This window comes from Pleurodeles waltl, chromosome 12 (genome assembly GCF_031143425.1).
Source record: "Pleurodeles waltl isolate 20211129_DDA chromosome 12, aPleWal1.hap1.20221129, whole genome shotgun sequence".
In the NCBI taxonomy this organism is placed as follows: domain Eukaryota; kingdom Metazoa; phylum Chordata; class Amphibia; order Caudata; family Salamandridae; genus Pleurodeles; species Pleurodeles waltl.
In genome coordinates, this window is record NC_090451.1 from 354,102,811 (window position 1) to 354,123,750 (window position 20,940).

General features: G+C 50.4%; 1 protein-coding gene across 1 annotated transcript in view; it reads right to left on the reverse strand.

Annotated features, from left to right (window-relative positions):
- TDRD12 (tudor domain containing 12) overlaps positions 1 to 20,940 on the reverse strand; it is a 184,520-nt gene that overhangs the window by 88,118 nt on the left and 75,462 nt on the right. The gene's annotated exons all lie outside the window — the stretch shown is intronic.

The window sequence follows — 20,940 nt, forward strand, 5'->3', positions numbered from 1 at the left end:
ACAAGAGGAGCAAAAGAAGAGTTGAAAGGTTGAAGAGAACCAGCAAGGTCCCCTTGGAGGGGAGTCCAAGTTGACCCTAAGCACTCTGGAGAGCCAACAGAAGCAATCACAGCCTCCAAAGGCAACCCACTGGAGGCAGGCACAGTAAGTCGCAATGAGGGTGTAGGAAAGTACCATCTTTCTTGGCATGTTAACCCCATTTTTACCTATATGTCAGTATGTTTTTGCCTGTCTCACTGGGATCCTGCTGTTCAGAACCCCAGTGCTCATAGTTTATGGCCGAATGTTTGTGTCTGTATAGTGCTTAACTGGGTCACTGAGGCTGTGCTAATCAGAACCTCAGTGCTTATGCTCTCTCTGCTTTTAAATTTGTCACTATTGGCTAGTGACTTCATTTACTGATTTCAATTGGCACACTGCACCCCCCTTATAAGTTCCTAGTATATGGTGTCTAGGTACCCAGGGCATTGGGGTTCCAGGAGACCCTTATGGTCAGCAGCATTTCCTTTGCCACCCATGAGGAGCTCAGACAAAACCTTTCACAGGACTGCCACTGCAGCCTGCGTGAAATAGTGCACACATTATTTCACAGCTATTTTCACTGCACTTAAGTAACTTAGAAGTCACCTATATGTCTAACCTTCATTTACTGAAGGCTAGGTGCAAAGTTACTAAGTGTAAGGGCATCCTTGCACTAGCAAAGGTGCCCCCACATAGTTCAGGGCCATTTCCCAGGACTTTGTGAGTGTGGGGACGCCATTACAAGCATGCACTACATATAGGCCAATTCATATATGTACCTTCAAAATGGTAACTCCAATTAGGGCCATTTAAGGTGTCTAATATCATGGAATTGTCCCCCCATTCCAAATCTGGTATTGGGGAGTCAATTCCATGCATCCTGGGGGCTCCACTATGGACCCCCAGTACTGCCAAACCATCTCTCTGAGGCTTGAATTGCAGCTACAGCTGCTGCCACCTCACAGACAGGGTTCTGCCCTCCTGGGGTCTGAGCAACTCAGTCCCATGAAGGCAGGGCAAAGCATTTCCTTTGGGAGCAGGGTGTTACACCTTCTCCCTTTGGACATAGGTGTTACAGGCTGGGTAGGGGTAGCCTCCCTCAGCCTCTGGAAATGCTTTGAAAGGCACAGATAGTGCCCTCCTTGCATAAGCCAGTCTACACCGGCTCAGGGACCCCTTGTCCATGCTCTGGCACAACACTGGAGAAATGAAAGGGGAGTGACCACTCCCCCAGAGCTCCTCCAGTGTAACCCAGACTTCAGCCACCTTGCTTTGCAAGACGTGGGAACACTCTGGAGGCCTCTGAGTGGCCAGTGCCAGCAGGTGACGTCAGAGGCCCCTCTTGATAGGTCCTTACCTGATAAGGTAGCAAATACCCCTCTCAGGTCTATTTAGGGTCTTCTGTGGGTTCTCTGTAGATTCTACTTGCAAGTTTACAGCAGGAATTCTCTGCAGCTACTACTTCCTCTGACCTCAGATCGATGGCAGCCTGCTCCAGGAACCGCTGTAATAGCAACAAAGTATCCAGAAGGGATGCTTAGCTTCTGCAACTTCAGTTCCAGCCAGCAACAGCAACAGTTCCCACGGTGTGCACGCTCTGAGGACCCCTGTCTTCACCCTGCACCAGAAGGACCAAAGAAATCTTCATGGGGTGACTGAGTCACTCCCTTCTCACGCAGGCATCCTCTAAGTCGACAACCGGTTCTCTTGGACTTCTCTCCTGGCGACTAGCGTGCTCCTTGGAACACAGAGGGTGGACCCCATTGACACAGACCCCAGCTAGGGGTAGGATAGCTAGGACCCCAGTGCTCATAAGTTTGTGGCCTATATGTATGTGTTCCCTGTGTGATGCCTAACTGTCTCACTGAGGCTCTGCTAACCAGAACCTCAGTGGTAATGCTCTCTCTGCTTTCTAAATTGTCACTAACAGGCTAGTGACCAATTTCACCAATTCACATTGGCATACTGGAACACCCTTATAATTCCCTAGTATATGGTACTGAGGTACCCAGGGTATTCGGGTTCCAGGAGATCCTATGGGCTGCAGCATTTCTTTTGCCACCCATAGGGAGATCTGACAATTCTTACACAGGCCTGCCAGTGCAGCCTGAGTGAAATAACGTCCACGTTATTTCACAGCCATTTACCACTGCACTTAAGTAACTTATAAGTCACCTATATGTCTAACCTTCACCTGGTGAAGGTTGAGTGCAAAGTTACTTAGTGTGTGGGCACCCTGGCACTAGCCAAGGTGCCCCCACATTGTTCAGGGCAAATTCCCCGGACTTTGTGAGTCCGGGGACACCATTTCACGCGTGCACTATACATAGGTCACTACCTATGTATAGCGTCACAATGGTAACTCTGAACATGGCCATGTAACATGTCTAAGATCATTAAATTGTCACCCATTCTGGCCATTCTGGCATTGGGGAGACAATTCCATGATCCCCCGGGTCTCTAGAACAGAACCCGGGTACTGCCAAACTGCCTTTCCCGGGGTTTCACTGCAGCTGTGGCTGCTGCCAACCCCTCAGACAGGTTTCTGCCCTCCTGGGGTCCAGCCAGGCCTGGCCCAGGAAGGCAGAACAAAGGACGTCCTCAGAGAGACGGTGTTACACCCTCTCCCTTTGGAAATAGGTGTCAGGGCTGGGGAGGAGTAGCCTCCCCAAGCCTCTGGAAATGCTTTGATGGGCACAGATGCTGCCCATCTCTGCATAAGCCAGTCTACACCGGTTTAGGGATCCCCCCAGCCCTGCTCTGGCGCGAAGCTGGACAAAGGAAAGGGGAGTGACCACTCCAGTGTGCCCCAGACCTCTGCCATCTTGGAAACAGAGGTGTTGCTGGCACACTGGACTGCTCTGAGTGGCCAGTGCCATCAGGTGACATCAGAGACTCCTTCTGATAGGCTCTTACCTTTCTTACTAGCCTATCCTCCTTCTTAGGTAGCCAAACCTCCTTTTCTGGCTATTTAGGGTCTCTGCTTTGGGGAATTCTTCAGATACCGAATGCAAGAGCTCATCAGAGTTCCTCTGCATCTCCCTCTTCACCTTCTGCCAAAGGATCGACCGCTGACTGCTCAGGACGCCTGCAAAACCGCAACAAAGTAGCAAAGATGACTACTGCAATCTTGTATCGCTTCATCCTGCCGGCTTTCTCAACTGTTTCCAGGTGGTGCATGCTCTGGGGGTAGCCTGCCTCCTTGCACCAGGAGCTCGGAAGAAATCTCCCGTGGGTTGACGGAATCTTCCCCCTACAACCGCAGGCAACAAAAGACTGCATCACCGGTCCTCTGGGTCCCCTCTCAGCACGACGAGCGTGGTCCCTGGAACTCAGCAACTCTGTCCAAGTGACTCCGACAGTCTACTGATCCTTCAGTCCAAGTTTGGTGGAGGAAAGTCCTTGCCCCCCCACGCTAGACTGCATTGCTAGGTACCACATGATTTGCAGCTGCTCCGGCTCCTGTGCACTCTTCCAGGATTTCCTTCGTGCACAGCCAAGCCTAGGTCCCCGACACTCTAATCTGCAGTGCACAACCTTCTGAGTTGTCCTCCGGCGTCGTGGGACTCCCTTTTCTGACTTCGGGTGGACTCTGGTTCACTCCTCTTCCAAGTGCCTGTTCCGGTACTTCTGCGGGTACTGCCTGCTTCTGTGAGGGCTCCCTGACTTGCTGGGCGCCCCCTCTGTCTCCTCATCCAAGTGGCGACATCCTGGTCCCTCCTGGGCCACAGCAGCATCCAAAAACCCTAACCGCGACCCTTGGGCTAGAAAGGCTTGTTTGCGGTCTTTCTGCGTGGGAACACCTCTGCAAGCTTCTTCACGACGTGGGACATCCATCCTCCAAAGGGGAAGTTCCTAGTCCTCTTCGTTCTTGCAAAACACCAAGCTTCTTCCATCCGGTGGCAGCTTCCTTGCACCCTCAGCTGGCATTTCCTGGGCATCTGCCCACTCTCGACACTGTCACGACTCTTGGACTTGGTCCCCTTCCCTTCTCTTACAGGTACTCAGGTCCGGAAATCCACTGTTGTTGTTTTGCTGGTGTTGGTTTTCCTTGCAGAATCCCCCTATCACGACTTCTGTGCTCCCTGGGGGTTGTAGGTGCACTTTACACCTACCTTACAGGGTCTTGGGGTGGGCTATTTTTCTAACCCTCACTGTTTTCTCACAGTCCCAGTGACCCTCTACAAGGTCACACAGGTTTGGGGTCCATTCGTGGTTCGCATTCCACTTTTGGAGTATATGGTTTGTGTTGCCCCTATACCTATGTGCTCCTATTGCAATCTACTTTAACTTTACACTGCTTGCATTACTTCCTTTTGCTATTACTGCATATTTTTTGTATTGTGTACATGTGTCTTGTGTATATTTGGCATCCTCATACTGAGGGTACTCACTGAGATACTTTTGGCATAGTGTCATAAAAATAAAGTACCTTTATTTTTAGTATATCTGTGTATTGTGTTTTCTTATGATATTGTGCATATGACACCAGTGGTATAGTAGGAGCTTTGCATGTCTCCTAGTTCAGCCTAAGCTGCTCTGCTATAGCTACCTTCTATCAGCCTAAGCTGCTAGAAACACCTCTTCTACACTAATAAGGGATAACTGGACCTGGTACAGAGTGTAAGTACCCCTTGATACCCACTACAATCCAGGCCAGCCTCCTACACTATCCACTATCACTAAGGGTTGCCTGGACTCAGTATAGGGTACCACACCATAGATATACATCATAAACTGAGGTAGCCTCCTACAATGGCCATGCTCAATAGCTCAATAGAAAATGGACCAGGACTCCTCTGGGGCCTGTGGCAGCACCTGCACAACCGGGTCCCATAAAGTATGGGTGTAACAGCCCAAACGGCAGATGGCATTCACATAGTCAAATGCCAGGCTGAAGGAAGAAAAAATCTTCCTAAGCCAATCTAGCCTCTTGGATTCCCTATCCAGGGTTGCGTAAGGGTATGCGCCCAAGATGTGGAGGCTTGGTTAACCAAGCTCTTAGGGGTCATGTGCTGCGTCAAGGAGACTGGGTCATTTGGAGAGTGTCTATGGCAGCAGGCGATTGTCCTGTTCACAGGAGCCCTTGTGCTGCATTAGGACCAGGTCCTTAACTGGACATCAGTGAGGGCTTCAATAAAGGGAAAAAAAGGAGTTAAGAAGTGGAAGCCCCAGGCTGAAGCAACTCTGTAACAAGGTTAATCCTGACTGCTACAGAAGGCAGCTTAGGGCTCAGGACCTCACCTGCTCTCCAAACCACCAGTGAATAGGGTGCTCCCTCCTCTGTAGAAAGCATGCCAGTCTCAGGAGAAGTGTTCAGACCACTGGCTTCACCCAACTCCATCTGCCAGTCCACGGGTGAAGAAAGCTGTTGCAGTGTATGGTGTACATCTATAAGTGAGGCACCCTGTACTGAGTCCAGGCAATCCTTAGTGATAGTCTAAGATGTTCTAGATAACCAGAGCTCTCAAAGGGAAACTGTGGAGAACAGCTAAGGCTTATCCAGGATGTAGGAAGATAGCTCTGTATATACTATCTCAAAGTGAGAGATAGTGTTGCACAGGGTCCAAGGGTTCCCCTTAGAGGTAGACAGTGGCAAAATAAGATAATTCTAATGCTCTATTTTGTGGTAGTGTGGTTGAGCAGTAGGCTTATCAGAGGGTAGTGTTAAGCACTTGTACATACACAGGCAATAAATAAGGAACACACACTCAAAGACTTAACCCCAGGCCAATAGTTTTTGTATAGAACAAAATAACTTTTCTTAATTTATTTTAGAACCACAAGATTCAAGATTTGAAGTAAATACATTAAATGCAAGGTAATCCACATAGGTAAGTAAGGAACTTTGAATTAGAGCAGTAACATACACAGTATGGGTTAAAATGGCAATAAGCACAAATCAACAGTTCCTGGGGGAGGTATGTAGGGCTAAGTTTCGGAGGTAAGTAAAGCACTTACAAGTTCAGTTTCTAGGGAATAGGCAGCCCACCGCTGGGGGTTCAAGGCAACCCCAAAGTCACTGCACCAGTCACACAGGGCCGGTCAGGTGCAGAGGTCAAAGGAGGGCCCAAAACACATGGGCACTATGGAGAACAGGGGTGCTCCAGTTCCAGTCTGCCAACAGGTAAGTAAGTACCTGCGTGTTCGGAACACAGACTGGGGGAGGGGGGGGGGGGGAAGGGGCATACACAGGCACACAACACACATCCTCAGCGGCACAGGGGCAGCCGGGTGCTGTGTGCAAAGGTGGGGTCAGGTTTTCTGTAGAAATCAATGGAGGGGCCTGGGGTCCCTTAGGCGATGCAGGCAGGGCATAGAGGGGCTTCTCGGGCCAGCCACCGACTGGGCTAGGCAGAGGGTCGCCTGATGGTCACTCCTCCACTGGAGTTCGGTTCCTCTCTGTCCTGGGGTCTGCGGGTGCAGTGCTTGGTCCAGGTGTCGGGTTCTTTGTTCCAGGCAGTCGTGGTTAGGGGGAGCCTCGGGATCCTCTCTGCAGGCGTTACTGTGGGAGTGCAGGGGGGTCGTCTCAGGTTACTCACAAGGTCGCAGTCGCCTGGGAGTCCTCTCTGCAGTGTTGGTTCTCTGGAGCTCGAGTCGGGGGCGTGAGGTGCACAGTGAAATCTCACGCTTCCGGTGGGAAGAGTGAGTTCTCTATAAGTTGCTTCAAAGTTGCAATGTTGCTGTTCTTGGGAGTTTCCTGGTCATGAGATTCAGGACAGTCCTCTGAGGCTTCAGAGGTCACTGGTCCCTGTTGGATGCATCGCTGTTGCAGTTTTTCGAGTCAGGAGACAGGCCGGTAGGGCTTGGGCCAAAGCAGTTGTCGTCTTCCATAGTCTCTGCAGGGCTTGCAGGTCAGCAGTGCTTCTTCTTAGTTCAGGTTGCAGGATTCTGATTTCCTGGGTTCTGGGTGCCCCTAAATACTAAATTTAGGGGGGTGTTTCAGTCTGGGAGAGCAGTAGCCAATGGCTACTGTCCTGGAGGGTGGCTACACCCTCTTTGTGCCTCCTCCCTGTGGGGAGGGGGGCACATCCCTAATCCTATTGGGGGAATCCTCCAAACTTAAGATGGAGGATTTCTAAAGGCAGGGGGTCACCTCAGGGTGCCTTAGGGGCTGTCTTGACTGGTGGGTGACTCCTCCTTGTTTTTCTAATTATCTCCTCCAGCCTTGCCGCCAAAAGTGGGGGCAGTGGCCGTTGGGGCGGGCATCTCCACTAGCTGGGATACCCTGTGGCGCTGTAACAAAGGGGGTGAGCCTTTGAGGCTCACCGCCAGGTGTTACAGTTCCTGCAGGGGGAGGTGAGACGCACCTCCACCGAGTACAAGTTTTGTCCCTGGCCACAGAGTGACAAATCCACTCTCCCCATGTGGCCAGCAACTCATCTGGTTGTGGCAGGCTGGCAGAAACTGGTCAGCCTAACACTAGAAGTCGGATTGGTATTCAGGCGGCATATCTAAGATGCCCTTTGGGTGCATTTTACAAAAGATTCCACACTGGCATCAGTGTGCATTTATTGTGCTGGGAAGTTTGATACCAAACTTCCCAGATTTCAGTGTAGCCATTATGGAACTCTGGAGTTCGTGTTTGACAAACTCCCAGACCATATACTCTTATGGCTACCCTGCACTTACAATGTCAAAGGTTTTGCTTAGACACTGTAGGGGCATAGTGCTCATGCACATATGCCCTCACCTGTGGTATAGTGCACCCTGCCTTAGGGCTGTAAGGCCTGCTATAGGGTGACTTACCTATGCCACAGGCAGTGTAAGTTTGGCATGGCACTCTGAGGGGAGTGCCATGTGGACTTAGTAATTTTCTGCCCACCAACACACACACGCTGTGAGGTAGTGTGCATGTGCTAAGTGAGGTGTCCCCCGGGTGACATGCAGCAGCCCTTAGAGATCTTCCCTGGCATCAGGGCCCTTGGTACCAGGGGTGCCATTTACAAGGGACTTATCTGAGTGCCAAGGCTGTGCCAATTGTGGAAGCAAAGGTACAGTTTAGGGAAAGAACACTGGTGCTGGGGCGTGGTTACCAGGATCCCAGCACACTTTCAACCATAACTTGGTATCAGCAAAAGGCAAAAAGTCAGAGGGTAACCATGCCAAGGAGGCATTTCCTGACACAACCCCCCCCCCACCAAACCAAAGAGGATGAGACTAATCTTTCCCAAGAGAGTCTTCATTTTCTAAGTGGAAGAACCTGAAAAGGCCATCAGCATTGGCATGGGCAGTCCCAGGTCTGTGTTCCACTACAAAGTCCATTATCTGTAGGGATATGGAACACCTCAACTGTTTAGGGTTTCCTCCTTTCATTTGTATTAGCCATCTGAGAGGTCTGTGGTCAGTTTGAACTATGAAGTGAGTACCAAAAAGGTGTGGTCTCAACTTCTTCATGTACCAGACCACGGTAAAGGCCTCCTTCTTAATGGCACTCCAACGCTGCTCACTGGGGGAGTAACCTCCTGCTAATAAATGCAACAGGCTGGTGAAGGCAATCATCATTTGTTTGGGACAGGACTGCTCTTATCCCATGTTCAGAGGCATCTGCCTGCACAATTAACTGCTTAGTGTAATCTGGAGCTTTCAAAACTGGTGCTGAACACATTGCTTGCTTCAGGGTGTCAAAGACCTTTTGACAGTCCACGGTCCAGTTCACTTTCTTGGGCATTTTCTAGGAGATAAGTTCTGTGAGGGGTGTCACTATTGATCCATAACCCTTCACAAACCTCCTGTAGTACCCAGTCAAGCCAAGGAATGCCCAGACTTGAGTCTGGGGTTTTGGAGCTACCCAGTCCAGAATAGTCTGGATCTTGGGTTGGAGGGGCTGAACTTGGCCTCCACCTACAAGGTGTCCCAAGTAAACCACAGTACCCTGCCCTATCTGACATTTAGATGCCTTGATAGAAAGGCCTGCTGCTTGCAGGGCCTGCAAAACCTTCTTCAGGTGGACAAGGCGATCCTTCCAGTTGGAGCTAAAGACAGCAATATCATCAAGATAAGCTGCACTGAAGGACTCCAAGCCAGCAAGGACTTGATTCATCAACCTTTGGAAGGTAGCAGGTGTATTCTTTAAGGCAAAGGGCATCACAGTAAACTGGCAGTGCCCATCAGGTGTAGAGAATGCTGTTTTCTCTTTTGCTCCAGGTGCCATTTTTATTTGCCAGTACCCTGCTGTCAAGTCAAAGGTACTTAAGTATTTGGCAGTACCTAATTGGTCTATTAGCTAATCTGCCCTTGGAATGGGGTAAGCATCTGTCTTGGTGACAGAGTTAAGCCCTCTGTAGACCACACAAAACCTTATCTCTCTCTTGCCATCTTTTGTGTGAGGTTTGGGGACCAAGGCCACTGTGCTAGCCCAGGGACTGTCAGAGTGATCAATCACTCCCAACTCCAGCATCTTGTGGACTTCCACTTTGATGCTTTCTTTAACTTGGTCAGACTGTCTAAATATTTTGTTTTTGACAGGCATGCGGTCTCCTGTGTCCACATCATGTGTACACAGGTGTTTCTAACCAGGGGTTAGAGAAAAGAGCTCAGAAAACTGCTGGAGGACTTGCCTGCAGTCAGCCTGCTGTTGCCCAGAGAGGGTGTCTGAATAGATCACTCCATCTACTGAGCCATCTTTAGGGTCAGTGGAGAGGAGATCATGGAGAGGTTCACTCTCTGATTCCTGGTCCACATCTGTAACCATTAACATGTTTACATCTGCCCTATCATGAAAGAATTTGAGGAGGTTCACATAGATCACCCTCTTGGGGGTCGTGCTAGTGCCTAGGTCAACCAGGTAGGTGTCCTGACTTTTTCTGAAGAACTGGGTAAGAGCCGCTCAATCTGTCCTGAAGTGCCCTTGGAGCCACAGGTTCCAGAACCCAGACTTTCTGCCCTGGCTGAAACTCAACCATAGCATCCTTTTGGTCATACCACATCTTCTGGAGCTGTTGGCCAGCCTCAAGGTTTTTGCTTGCCTTTTCCATGTACTCTGCCATCCTTGAACGTAGGATTAGTACAAGGTCCTCCACATCTTGTTTAGGCTCATGGAGAGGTTTCTCCCAGCCTTCTTTTATAAGAGCTAGTGGTCCCCTAACAGGATGGCCAAACAGAAGTTCAAAGGGGGAAAACCCTACTCCCTTCTGAGGCAACTCTCTGTAGGCGAAAAGCAGGTATGGTAAGAGGACATCCCATCTCCTTTTGAGTTTTTCAGGTAGCCCCATGATCATGCCCTTCAATGTCTTGTTGAATCTCTCAACAAGGCCATTGGTTTGTGGATGGTATGGTATGGTGTGGTGTGGTGAATTTGTAAGTCACCCCACACTCATTCCACATATGTTTCAGGTAAGCTGACATGAAGTTAGTACCTCTGTCAAAAACCACCTCCTTAGGAAACCCCACTCTGGTAACAATACCTACGAGTGCTTTGGCTACTTCAGGGGCAGTAGTGGACCTAAGGGGAATTGCTTCAGGGTACCTAGTAGCATGATCCACTAAACTAGGATGTATTGGGTTCCTGATGGGGTACTATTTACAAGGGACGTATCTGAGTGTTAAGGCTGTGCCAATTGTGGAAGCAACGGTACAGTTTAGGGAAAGAACACTGGTGCTGCGCCTGGTTAGCAGGGTTCCAAGCACACATTCAATCATAACTTGGCATCAGTGAAAGGCAAAAAGTCAGGGGGTAACCATGCCAAGGATGCATTTCCTTACAGTCAATACAGATAGACCTGGCTGGGAAAGGGAGAGGGCTCTGCCGTGGACCCAATGCAGGTTTGAAAGCCACCACTGCAGCTCTTTCGCAGTCCCCTCCAAGATCTGGACCATGTCAGAGAGATTCCCCTGATGCTGCGCCCACTGGAATTTCAGGTCCCACTGCAGAGCCAGCATATGCCATCTGGCATGTGTCATTAGCAGGATGCAGGAGGCCATGAGGCCCGGCAGCCTCAGAGTCAGACTCACCAAAACTCAAGATAGAAGCTGAAAGATCGGAATCAAAGCCTGAATATCTTGGTCTCGCTTTTCAGGAGGATAAGCCTGAAACTGCACTATGCCAGAAGAACTCAGATGAAAGAGAGCATCTGAGAGGGAGTCAGGTGTGACTTTGGCTCATTTATAGTGAACCCCAGTGTGTGCAGGAGGTTCACGGTAGTCTGAAGGTGGGAGATGACTTTCTGGGCCGAGTCTGCCTTCAACAGCCAGTCGTAGAGGTAGGGGAAGACTGAGACCCCCCAACCTGCACAGGTGAGCTGCAACCACCGCCATCACTTTTGTGAACACTCGAGGGGTGCTGGTAAGGCCGAAAGGGAGCGCAGTAAACGGATGGTGCTCGTGACCTACCACGAATCGTAGGTAACCTCTGTGGGCAAGCAGGATGGGGATGTGGAAATAAGCATCCTGCAAGTCCAACACTAGCATCCAGTCTCCTGGGTCTAAGGCAGACAAAACCTGAGCCAGGGTGAGGATTTTGAATTTCTCCTTCTTCAGAAAGTAATTTAGATCCCGAAGGCACCAGAAAGTAGCGGGAATAACAACCACGACCTACTTCAGGCACAAGGACCTTCTCTATAGCTCCCTTGGTCAAGAGAGCTGCGACTTCCTAGCGGAGAAGTGCCAAATGATCCTCCGGGAGTTGGTTGAGTGATGGAGGCATGGCTGGTTGGGCAGATTCGAAAGGGAGGGAGTAGCCGTTTCGAACGATCTGCAAAACCCACCTGTCCATAGTGATGGATTCCCAGTGGGGCAGGTGATGGCGAATCCTGCCACAACTGGATGGGAGTGAGGGGACAGACTAGGAGGGTTTGGAGGCTGCAGCGGGCGAAGAGGTGGACTGGACAGACCTTTGGTTCCCTGTCCCAAATCCACGTGGGATTCCGCATCCCCGGCCATGCAGAGGCTGAACAGCATGGGTGGCTGGGTGGGGAACGCGATAGGGAGCTGTAGGAGGCTGGCCTGGTTTGTAGTGGATACCCTAGGTACTTACACCTTATATCAGGGTCAGTTATCCCTTATTAGTGAAATGTAGGCAATGGTCTAGCAGCTTAGGCTGAACTAGGAGACATGCAAAGCTCCTGCAATAGCACTATAGTTACACAGTACTTATACACAATAAAAGACAATACTCTGTGTTACCAAAAATAAAGGTACTTCATTTTAGTGACACAAGGCCAACAAATATCTTAGAGGCAATAATCCTTCTAGAGGTAAGTATCATACACAATATATACACTAGAGACCAATATTAGGTAAGTAAATAGTCATAAAATAGTGAAAACAGTAGAAAATACAATAGAATGTAATAGGCCTAGAGGCAACACAAACCATATACTAAGAAAGTGGAATGTGAATCACAAATTGCCCCCATAGGCAAGTGTAGGGTGTAGAGGGGCACTGGGAGTGCAAGAATACCACAAAGGTAAGTAAAATACCCCACCCAGAGCCCAGGAAAGTAGGAGTAAAGTACTGCAAGTTTCCCCAGGACACACTACAAGTCATGATTAGAGTTATTGCAAGAACCAAGCAAAACTGCAAGCAGCAAAAGGTGAATTCCTCAACCTGAAGACCTGAGAAGAGAGGAGACCAAGTCCAGAAGTCGCAGAAGATTCCAGGATGGACAGGAGCCCATGTCAACCTAGAAGATGGTGCAAAAGAGGATTCTCCAGTTGGAAAAACTCTGCAGAAGAGCACCATAGAAGATGGCTGCGGGTTCCTGCATGGTGCAGGAGATGTCCCATGTTGCGAAGTTGGATGCAGGCAGTTTGCGTTGCTGGAGTCGTCCAACAAACCTTGGTTCAAGCAAGGTCGCCGTTTGCATCAAAATGGCGCTGCATGGACCAAGAGGGGGACCTGTGTACCTCAACTTGGTTTGAGGAAGCAGAGGGGGCTCATAACACTGGAGAGAGCGCACAGATGACCATGCAGCACCCATGGGAGTTCTAGGACACAGGGACAAAGAAGGTGCATATTGTGGTTGATGCAGCACAACAAAAGAAGGTCCCATGCCACAGGAGAAGAACTCAGAGACTTGAGCGTTGCAGGATGGAGTGCCGGAGACCTGCGCAACAGTGTGCACAAAGGATTCTTGGAAGAAGTGCACAGAAGCCCAAGAAGCTAGAGATGACATGGTGCATAGGGGTACTGTCCCAAACCGGGAAGGCAAGCTCTTACCTCCTCCAAATTTGGACAGTCTGGGTCAGATGGGTCCACCATCTGTGCTCCTGGGAGCACGCTCACCATCAGACGAGGAGTACCAGAGAACCAGTCATCGTCCTGGAAGGTGTCTGCAGGAGAAGGGAAGTGACTCCGTCACTCCACAGGAGATTCCTTCAGTTCTTCTGGTGCAGGTTTTAGGCAGGGAGTCCTCAGAGCGTGCACACCTTGGAAACTGTTGCAGTGGCTGGCGCTGAAGTTGCAGGGTCACAGTAGCCGTTCTGGATACTATGTTGCAGTTACAGCAGTTCCTGGAGCAGTCTGTGATTGATCCGACAGACAGAAGCTGAAGCATAGGTTGCAAGGGATTCCTGGAGGAAACTTGCAAGCTGAATCTGAAAAAAGACCCACAGGAGAGAAACTAAATAGCCCTGAGAGGGGGATTGGCTACCTACCCAGGTATGCACCTATCAGGAGGTGTCTCTCATGTCACCTGCTGACACTGGCCACTCAGTGATGTCCAGAGTGTCCCCACATCTAGGAAAACAAGATGGCTAACGCCAGGGACACATTGGAGGAGCTCTGGGCACCACCCCTGGGGTGGTGATGGACAGGGGAGTGGTCACTCCCCTTTCCTTTATCCAGTTTCGCGCCAGAGCAGGGACTGGGAGTCCCTGATCCAGTGTAAACAGGCTTATGCAAGGAGGGCACCATCCATGCCCATTAAAGCATTTCCAGAGGCTCTGGGACGGTATCCATCCCCAGCCTGCGACACCTATTTCCAAAGGGAGAGGGTGTAACACCCTCCTCCCAAAGGAAATGCTCTCTTCTGCCTTCCTGGGACTGAGCTGCTCAGACCCCAGGAGGGCAGAAACCGGTCTGTGAGGTGGCAGCAGCTGTAGCTGCAGTGCAAGCCTCAGAGAGCTAGTTTCGCAGTACTGAGGGACAATGGTGGAGCCCCCAGGATGCATGAGATTGGCCCCCCAATACCAGATTTGGAATGGGGGGACAATTCCATGATCATAGACACCTTACGTGGCCATATTCGGAGTTACCATTGTGAAGCTACATATAGGTATTGAGCTATATGTAGTGCACACGAATAATGGTATGCCCGCAGGAAGTCCGGCGAATTGGTCCGGGACAGCATGGGGGCACCTTTGCTAGTGCAAGGGTGCCCTCACACTCAGTAGCTTTGCATCTAGGCTTCAGTAAATGTTGGTTGGACATATAGGTAACTTATAAGTTACTCAAGTGCAGTGAAAATGGCTGTGAAAATAACGTGTGCGTTATTTCACGCAGGCTGCAACGGCAGTCCTGTGTAAGGGTTTGTCTGAGCTCCTTATGGGTGGCAAAAGAAATGCTGCAGCCCATTAGGATCTCCTGGAACCCCAATGACCTGGGTACCTAGGTACCATATACTAGGGAATTATAAGAGGGGTCCAGTGTGCCAACTGAAATTAGAATATGAAGTCACTAAACTATAGTGACTAATTTGGAAGTGGGGAGAGCATAAGCACTGGAGTTCTGGTTAGCAGAACTTTAGTGTCAGAGTTAAGCACTACTGACAACACACACATAGGCCACAAACTATGAGCACTGGGGTCGTGTTGGCTAGCAGGATCCCAGTGAGACAGTAAAAACACACTCACAAACAGGCCAAAAGTGGGGGGTAACCAAGTGGCTACTTTCTCAAAGGAGCCCCTTCTGTGGCCACAATGGGGTGAGAAGCAGACTGCGAGGGGCAGAGGAAAGATCAAGGGACCGAGCCGTAGCCCGGGAATCCTTAATCTCTCCAAAGCTGAGTCAGCTTTGTGTCCAAACAGACGGGAGCCATCAAAGGGCATGTCCATGAGAGACTTTTGGACATCTCCAGAAAAAACAGAAGTACGCAACCAGGCATGGCATCCTAATGCCACTGTCGTAGCAACCGATCTGCCCAGAGAGTCAGTCGTATCCATCCCACATCGGATTGTGGACTTCATTACATCTCTCCCATTGCTGACAGCTAGGGAGACTATAGCATGGGCCTCCTCCAGTATCTGCAGCAGGACTTGCACAATCGTATCCCACAGAGAGTGGGTATAGCGGCCCCAAAGGCAAGCAGTGTTCACAGATCGCAGTGCAAGACTGGAGGAAGAAAACAACTTCTTCCCAAATTGTTCCAGCCTTTTTGATTCACTATCCGGTGGTGCAGAAGGGAATGCGCCTGAAGAAGAGGAAGCCTGGATGAAAAGACTCTCTGGCGTGGGGTGTTGGGACTGGAATTTAGGGTCGTTCGTAGCGGGACGATGTCGGCATGCGATAGTTCTATTCACAGGAGCCCCTATGTTGGGTTTGGACCAAGTACCCAAAAGGGCATCGGTGAAGGCTCTATTGAACGGTAAAAGGGGCTGAGATGTGAAAGCGTCTGGCTGGAGCACATCTGTCAGGAGCTTGGACCTGACCTCTACAGCAGGAAGCTCAAGGCCAAGGACCTCAGCCGCCCTACTGACCACCATACCATAAGTAACTCCCTCCGCCGTAGCCATGGTAGGAGGAGAGAGCATGCCAGCATTTAAAGAAGTATCCAGTCCGTTGATGTCACGCAATTCCTGTGCCCAGTCCAAAGATGGCTCATCGTGGTATTCATAAGGGTCCAGGGACCCCTCCAATCCGTCCCCAAATTTGTACCCATAGGAAAAAGGGTCCATATCCGACATGGGGTGAATATGCCCTATCAAAGACAAAGGCAGCGTCGGCCGATGCCGCTCCGACTCCGAGATTTCTAGGGGATAAGAATCGGGTCAATGTCGATAGTGGCCACTACCGACGTTGTGAGCGTTGACAATCAAACCAGCGCCGGGGAAGGTCTCAATGGTGCGACCGGCACCGGTGTGGATCCCCGAGCGGACCCAGACGCCCCTCAACGAACCCCTTGGGCCAAAAAGTACCGTACTCAGGTCTGTCCACCCGAAGATGAGGTGCATGACATCATAGAATTCCTTAAGTTAGGCGGGGGTCACTCTGAGGATGGAGGCCTTGAGGGTTGACGTTTCTCCCACGTTGCATCAGCCGAGCGACGAGGCGAAGTCATAGAGCGATGATACTTCTTTGACGACTTCTTACCTGCACCTTAAGATTTTGAGGACAACGAGTGGTGATGGCTCCACGAACAGTCTCAAGACCTTTCTCTCGAGCGAGACCGGGACCTATGTGGAGTTGAGCGCCGGGCTGGACATGAGCTTGAGGGACCGTTCCCTCAAGGCCTTCAGGTGCATGACCCGGCATTCTGAGCACGACATCGGATCGTGATCGCGCTTGAGACACCACAAACCCGATGCGGATCTGTCACCGACATCATGCGGTGACAGTCCTCACATGGCTTGAACCCAGTCTTCGGGGACATCCTCGACGCACCAAAAGCTCCCTAGAAAACTCGACAAATTGGTCGAATTCAGTCAAAAAGAGACCAGGGTAGCTCTCTCCGGATCAGCGCGTGGAGCGGAAAGAAAAGAACTGATGTCACTGTGCTGAGGCAGAGTCTATGTACTACTCCCAATGTCATCACGGCGACTACGACGCCAACACCACCCGCGGTTTCAACAGACGCCACCTACCAATGCGGATTTGGTATTGTAGGAGGCTGGCCTGGCTTATAGTGGCTACCTTGTGGTACTTACACCCAGTGCCAGGTCCAGTTATCCCTTATTAGTAGAATAGAGGTGTTTCTAACAGCTTAGGCTGATAGAAGGTAGCTATGGCAAAGCAGCTTAGGCTGAACTAGGAGGCATGCAAAGCTCCTACTATACCACTTATACCATACAGCACAATATCATAGGAAAACACAATACTCAGAGTTACTAAAATTAAAGGTACTTTATTTTTATGACAATATGCCAAAAGTATCTCAGTGAGTACCCTCAGTTAGAAGGTAAGTAATATACACAAGTTATATGTACACAAACACAAAACAGGTAAGTAATAGTAAGAAAATTAATGCAAACAGTGTAGAATTACAATAGGATGCAATAGGTGAACATAGGTCTAGGGGCAACACAAACCATATACTCCAAAAGTGGAATGCGAATCACGAATGGACCCCAGACCTATGGGAGCTTCTAGAGGGTCGCTGGGACTGAAGAAAACAGTCAGGGTGTCCAAGATACCCCACCCCAAGACCCTGAAAAGTAGGAGTAAAGTTCCCCTACTACCCCAATAGGACACAATAGTCGTGATAGGGGGATTCTGCAAGAACCACAAACACCAGCAAAGCACTGAAGACGGATTCCTGGACCTGAGGACCTGCAAGGCAAGGGGACCAAGTCCAAGAGTTGCAATAGTGTCCAGGGGGGCAGGAACCCAGGAAACCACAGATGAAGGTGCAAGAAGGCTGCCTCTGGGTGGAAGAAGCCAAGGATTCTGCAACAACGAAAAGGGCTAGGAACTTCTCCTTTGGATGGAAGATGTCACACGGCGTGCTGGAGGTTGCAGAGGTGTTTCCACACAGAAAGACCACAAACAAGCCTTGCTAGCTGCAAGGGTCGCGGTAGAGGTTTTTGGGTGCTGCTGGGGACCAGGAAGGACCAGGCTGTCACCCCTTGGAGGAGAAGCCAGAGGGGGCGCTCAGCAACTCAGAGAGCCCCCACAGAAGCAGGCAGCACCTGCAGAAGTACCGGAGCAGGCACTAAGAAGATCTGTGAACCGGAGTCCACGCAGAGTCACAAAGGAGGGTCCCACAACGTCAGAGTCCAAGTCAGGGGGTTGAGCACTGCAGGACGGAGTTCTGGGGACCCAGGCTAGGCTGTGCACAAAGGAATCCTTGGAGAAGTGCACAGAAGCCGGAGCAGCTGCACATCACGCAGTACACAGGTTTGCAGTCTAGCGTGGGGAGGCAAGGACTTACCTCCACCAAACTTGGACTGAAGGATCACTGGACTGTGGGGTTCACTTGGATATAGCTCCTGTGTTCCAGGGACCACGCTCGTCGAGGTGAGAGGAGACCCAGAGGACTGGTGAGGCAGAAGTTTGGTGCCTGCGTTAGCAGGGGGGAGACTCCGTCAACCCACAGGAGATTTCTTCTGGATATCCAGTGCACGGTGAAGGCAGACAGCCCTCAGAGCATGCACCACCAGGAAGCAGTCGAGAAAGCCGGAGGATTAGGCGCTACAAGGTTGCTGGTAGTCATCTTGCTACTTTGTTGCGGTTTTGCATGCATTAGTTATTTGAAGAATACCCCAGAAGAGAGACCCTAAATAGCCAGAAAAGGAGGTTTGGCTACCAAGAAAGGAGGATTGGCTACCAAGAAAGGTAAGAGCCTATCAGAGGGGTTCTCTGACGTCACCTGCTGGCACTGGCCACTCAGAGCAGTCCAGTGTGCCCCCAACACCTCTGAATCCAAGATGGCAGAGGTCTGGGACATACTGGAGGAGCTCTGGGCACCTCCCCTGGGAGGTACTGGTCAGGGGAGTGGTCACTCCCCTTTCCTTTGTCCAGTTTCGCTCCAGAGCAGGTCTGGGGGATCCCTGAACCGGTGTAGACTGGCTTATGCAGAAATCAAAGCATTTCCAGAGGCTGGGGGAGGCTACTCCTCCCCAGCCCTTCACACCTATTTCCAAAGGGAGAGGGTGTAACACCCTCTCTGAGGAAATCCTTTGTTCTCCCTTTGTGGGCCGGGGCTGCCCAGACCCCAGGAGGGCAGAATCCTGTCTGAGGGGTTGGCAGCAGCTGCAGTGGAAACCCCGGAAAGGCAGTTTGGCAGTACCCGGGGTTCTGTGCTAGAGACCCGGGGGATCATGGAATTGCCCCCCAATACCAGAATAGTATTGGGGTGACAATTCCATGATCTTAGACATGTTACATGGCCATGTTCGGAGTTACCATTGACACGCTATACATAGGTAGTGACCTATGTATAGTGCACGTGTTTAATGGTGTCCCCGCACTCACAAAGTCCGGGGAAATTGCCCTGAACGATGTGGGGACAACTTGCCTAGTGCCAGGGTGCCCACACACTAAGTAACTTGGCACCCAACCTTCACCAAGTGAGGGTTAGACATATAGGTGACTTATAAGTTACTTATGTGCAGTGAATAATGGTGTGAAATAACGTGGACATTATTTCACTCAGGCTGCAGTTGCAGGCCTGTGTAAGAATTGCCTGAGCTCCCTATGGGTGGCAAAAGAAATGCTGCAGCCCATAAGGATCTCCTGGAACCCCAATACCCTGGGTACCTAAGTACTATATACAAGGGAATTATATGGTTGTACCAGTGTACCAATGGGAATTGGTAAAATTAGTCACTAGCCTGCAGTGACAATTTTAGAAAGCAGAGAGAGCCTAAACACTGAGGTTCTGGTTAGCAGAGCCTCAGTGATACAGTTAGGCACCACAAGGAACACATATAGGCCACAAACTTATGAGCACTGGGATCCTGGCTAGCAGGATCCCAGTGACACAAACACACTGGCAACATAGGGTTTTCACTATGAGCACTGGGCCCTGCCTAGCAGGATCCCAGTGAGACAGTAAAAACACACTGACAGACTCACAAACAGGCCAAAAGTGGGGGTAACAAGGCCAGAAAGAGGCTACCTTCCTACAGGTATTGCTCGAAGAAAAATCTCCAGATCCAGTCTGACGCTTGGGGGAAATTCTAAGGTAAGGAAACTGCATCTAGAAGACTATCAGATTTTGGTATAGCTTCTAACAAGAAATACAATCATACAAAAATATCCTTACAGAAAGATATGTACAGGCATATAATAACAGGTGCCCCTATTTGGGGGGGTAAAATGTGGCAAACCAATACTAAGTAAATGGAATGAGAGAATTGCCTCCAACCCACCTACTACTCAAGGACCCCTAGGACTAGGGAAGCATGGGACCACCCAAGATAATTAAGTAGGACTCCCCAGGAACCCGGGAGCAGAGGTCTAACCCTGGATAAGTTATACACAGGATAATGTGGGGAAGTGGGGGGTTGGAATTTTATGGATTTGGGACCCTTCTCAAAGGACCCGAGGATGCCCGATGGGACAATAGCGCCCCCCAACCCGTGGATACCTAGAACAGTGGAGTACCTACACTATGATGCATAGCAGTGAAGTCGTGTTGCAACCTCCTGTGAAAGTCAATGGGGACCTCGGTTGTCTGACTGCTGTCATGACCAGTGGACCAGGTTGGTGAAAGCCAGCGTGGATTCCTGAAGAAGCGGACCAAAGGAAACAGAGGACAGAGTCCAGACCACCTGGAGGTGTCCATGCAGTGCAGGAGGGCCAAGCCCACCCATTTTTGGAGATGTTTTCCTGTTGGACGGTGGTTGAATAAGTGCAGCTGCGATGCCATAAGACCACGGAAGTCATCTATAAGATGTCCCACGCCGGTTGTCTGATTGCAAAGGCGTCACTGGGACCATGTAGGAAAATTGCTCCCTGTTGCAGTTAGTCCCCACCTTTTGCCTGACATTGATGCTGACTTGACTGAGAAGTGTGCTGGGACCCTGCTAACCAGGCCCCAGTACCAGTGTTTTATCACTTAAAAATGTACCATTGTTGCCACAATTGGCACCCCCCTGCCACACAGATAAGTTCCTTGTAAAAGGTACCAGTGGTACCAAGGGCCCTGTGACCAGGGAAGGTCACTAGGGGATGCAGCATGAGTTGTGCCACCCTAAGGGACCCCCTCACCTAACACATGCACACTGCCATTACAGATTGTGTGTATTGGTGGGGAGAAAAAGGCAAAGTCGACATGGCATCCCCCTCAGGATGCAGTGCCCACAAAATACTGCCTGTGAC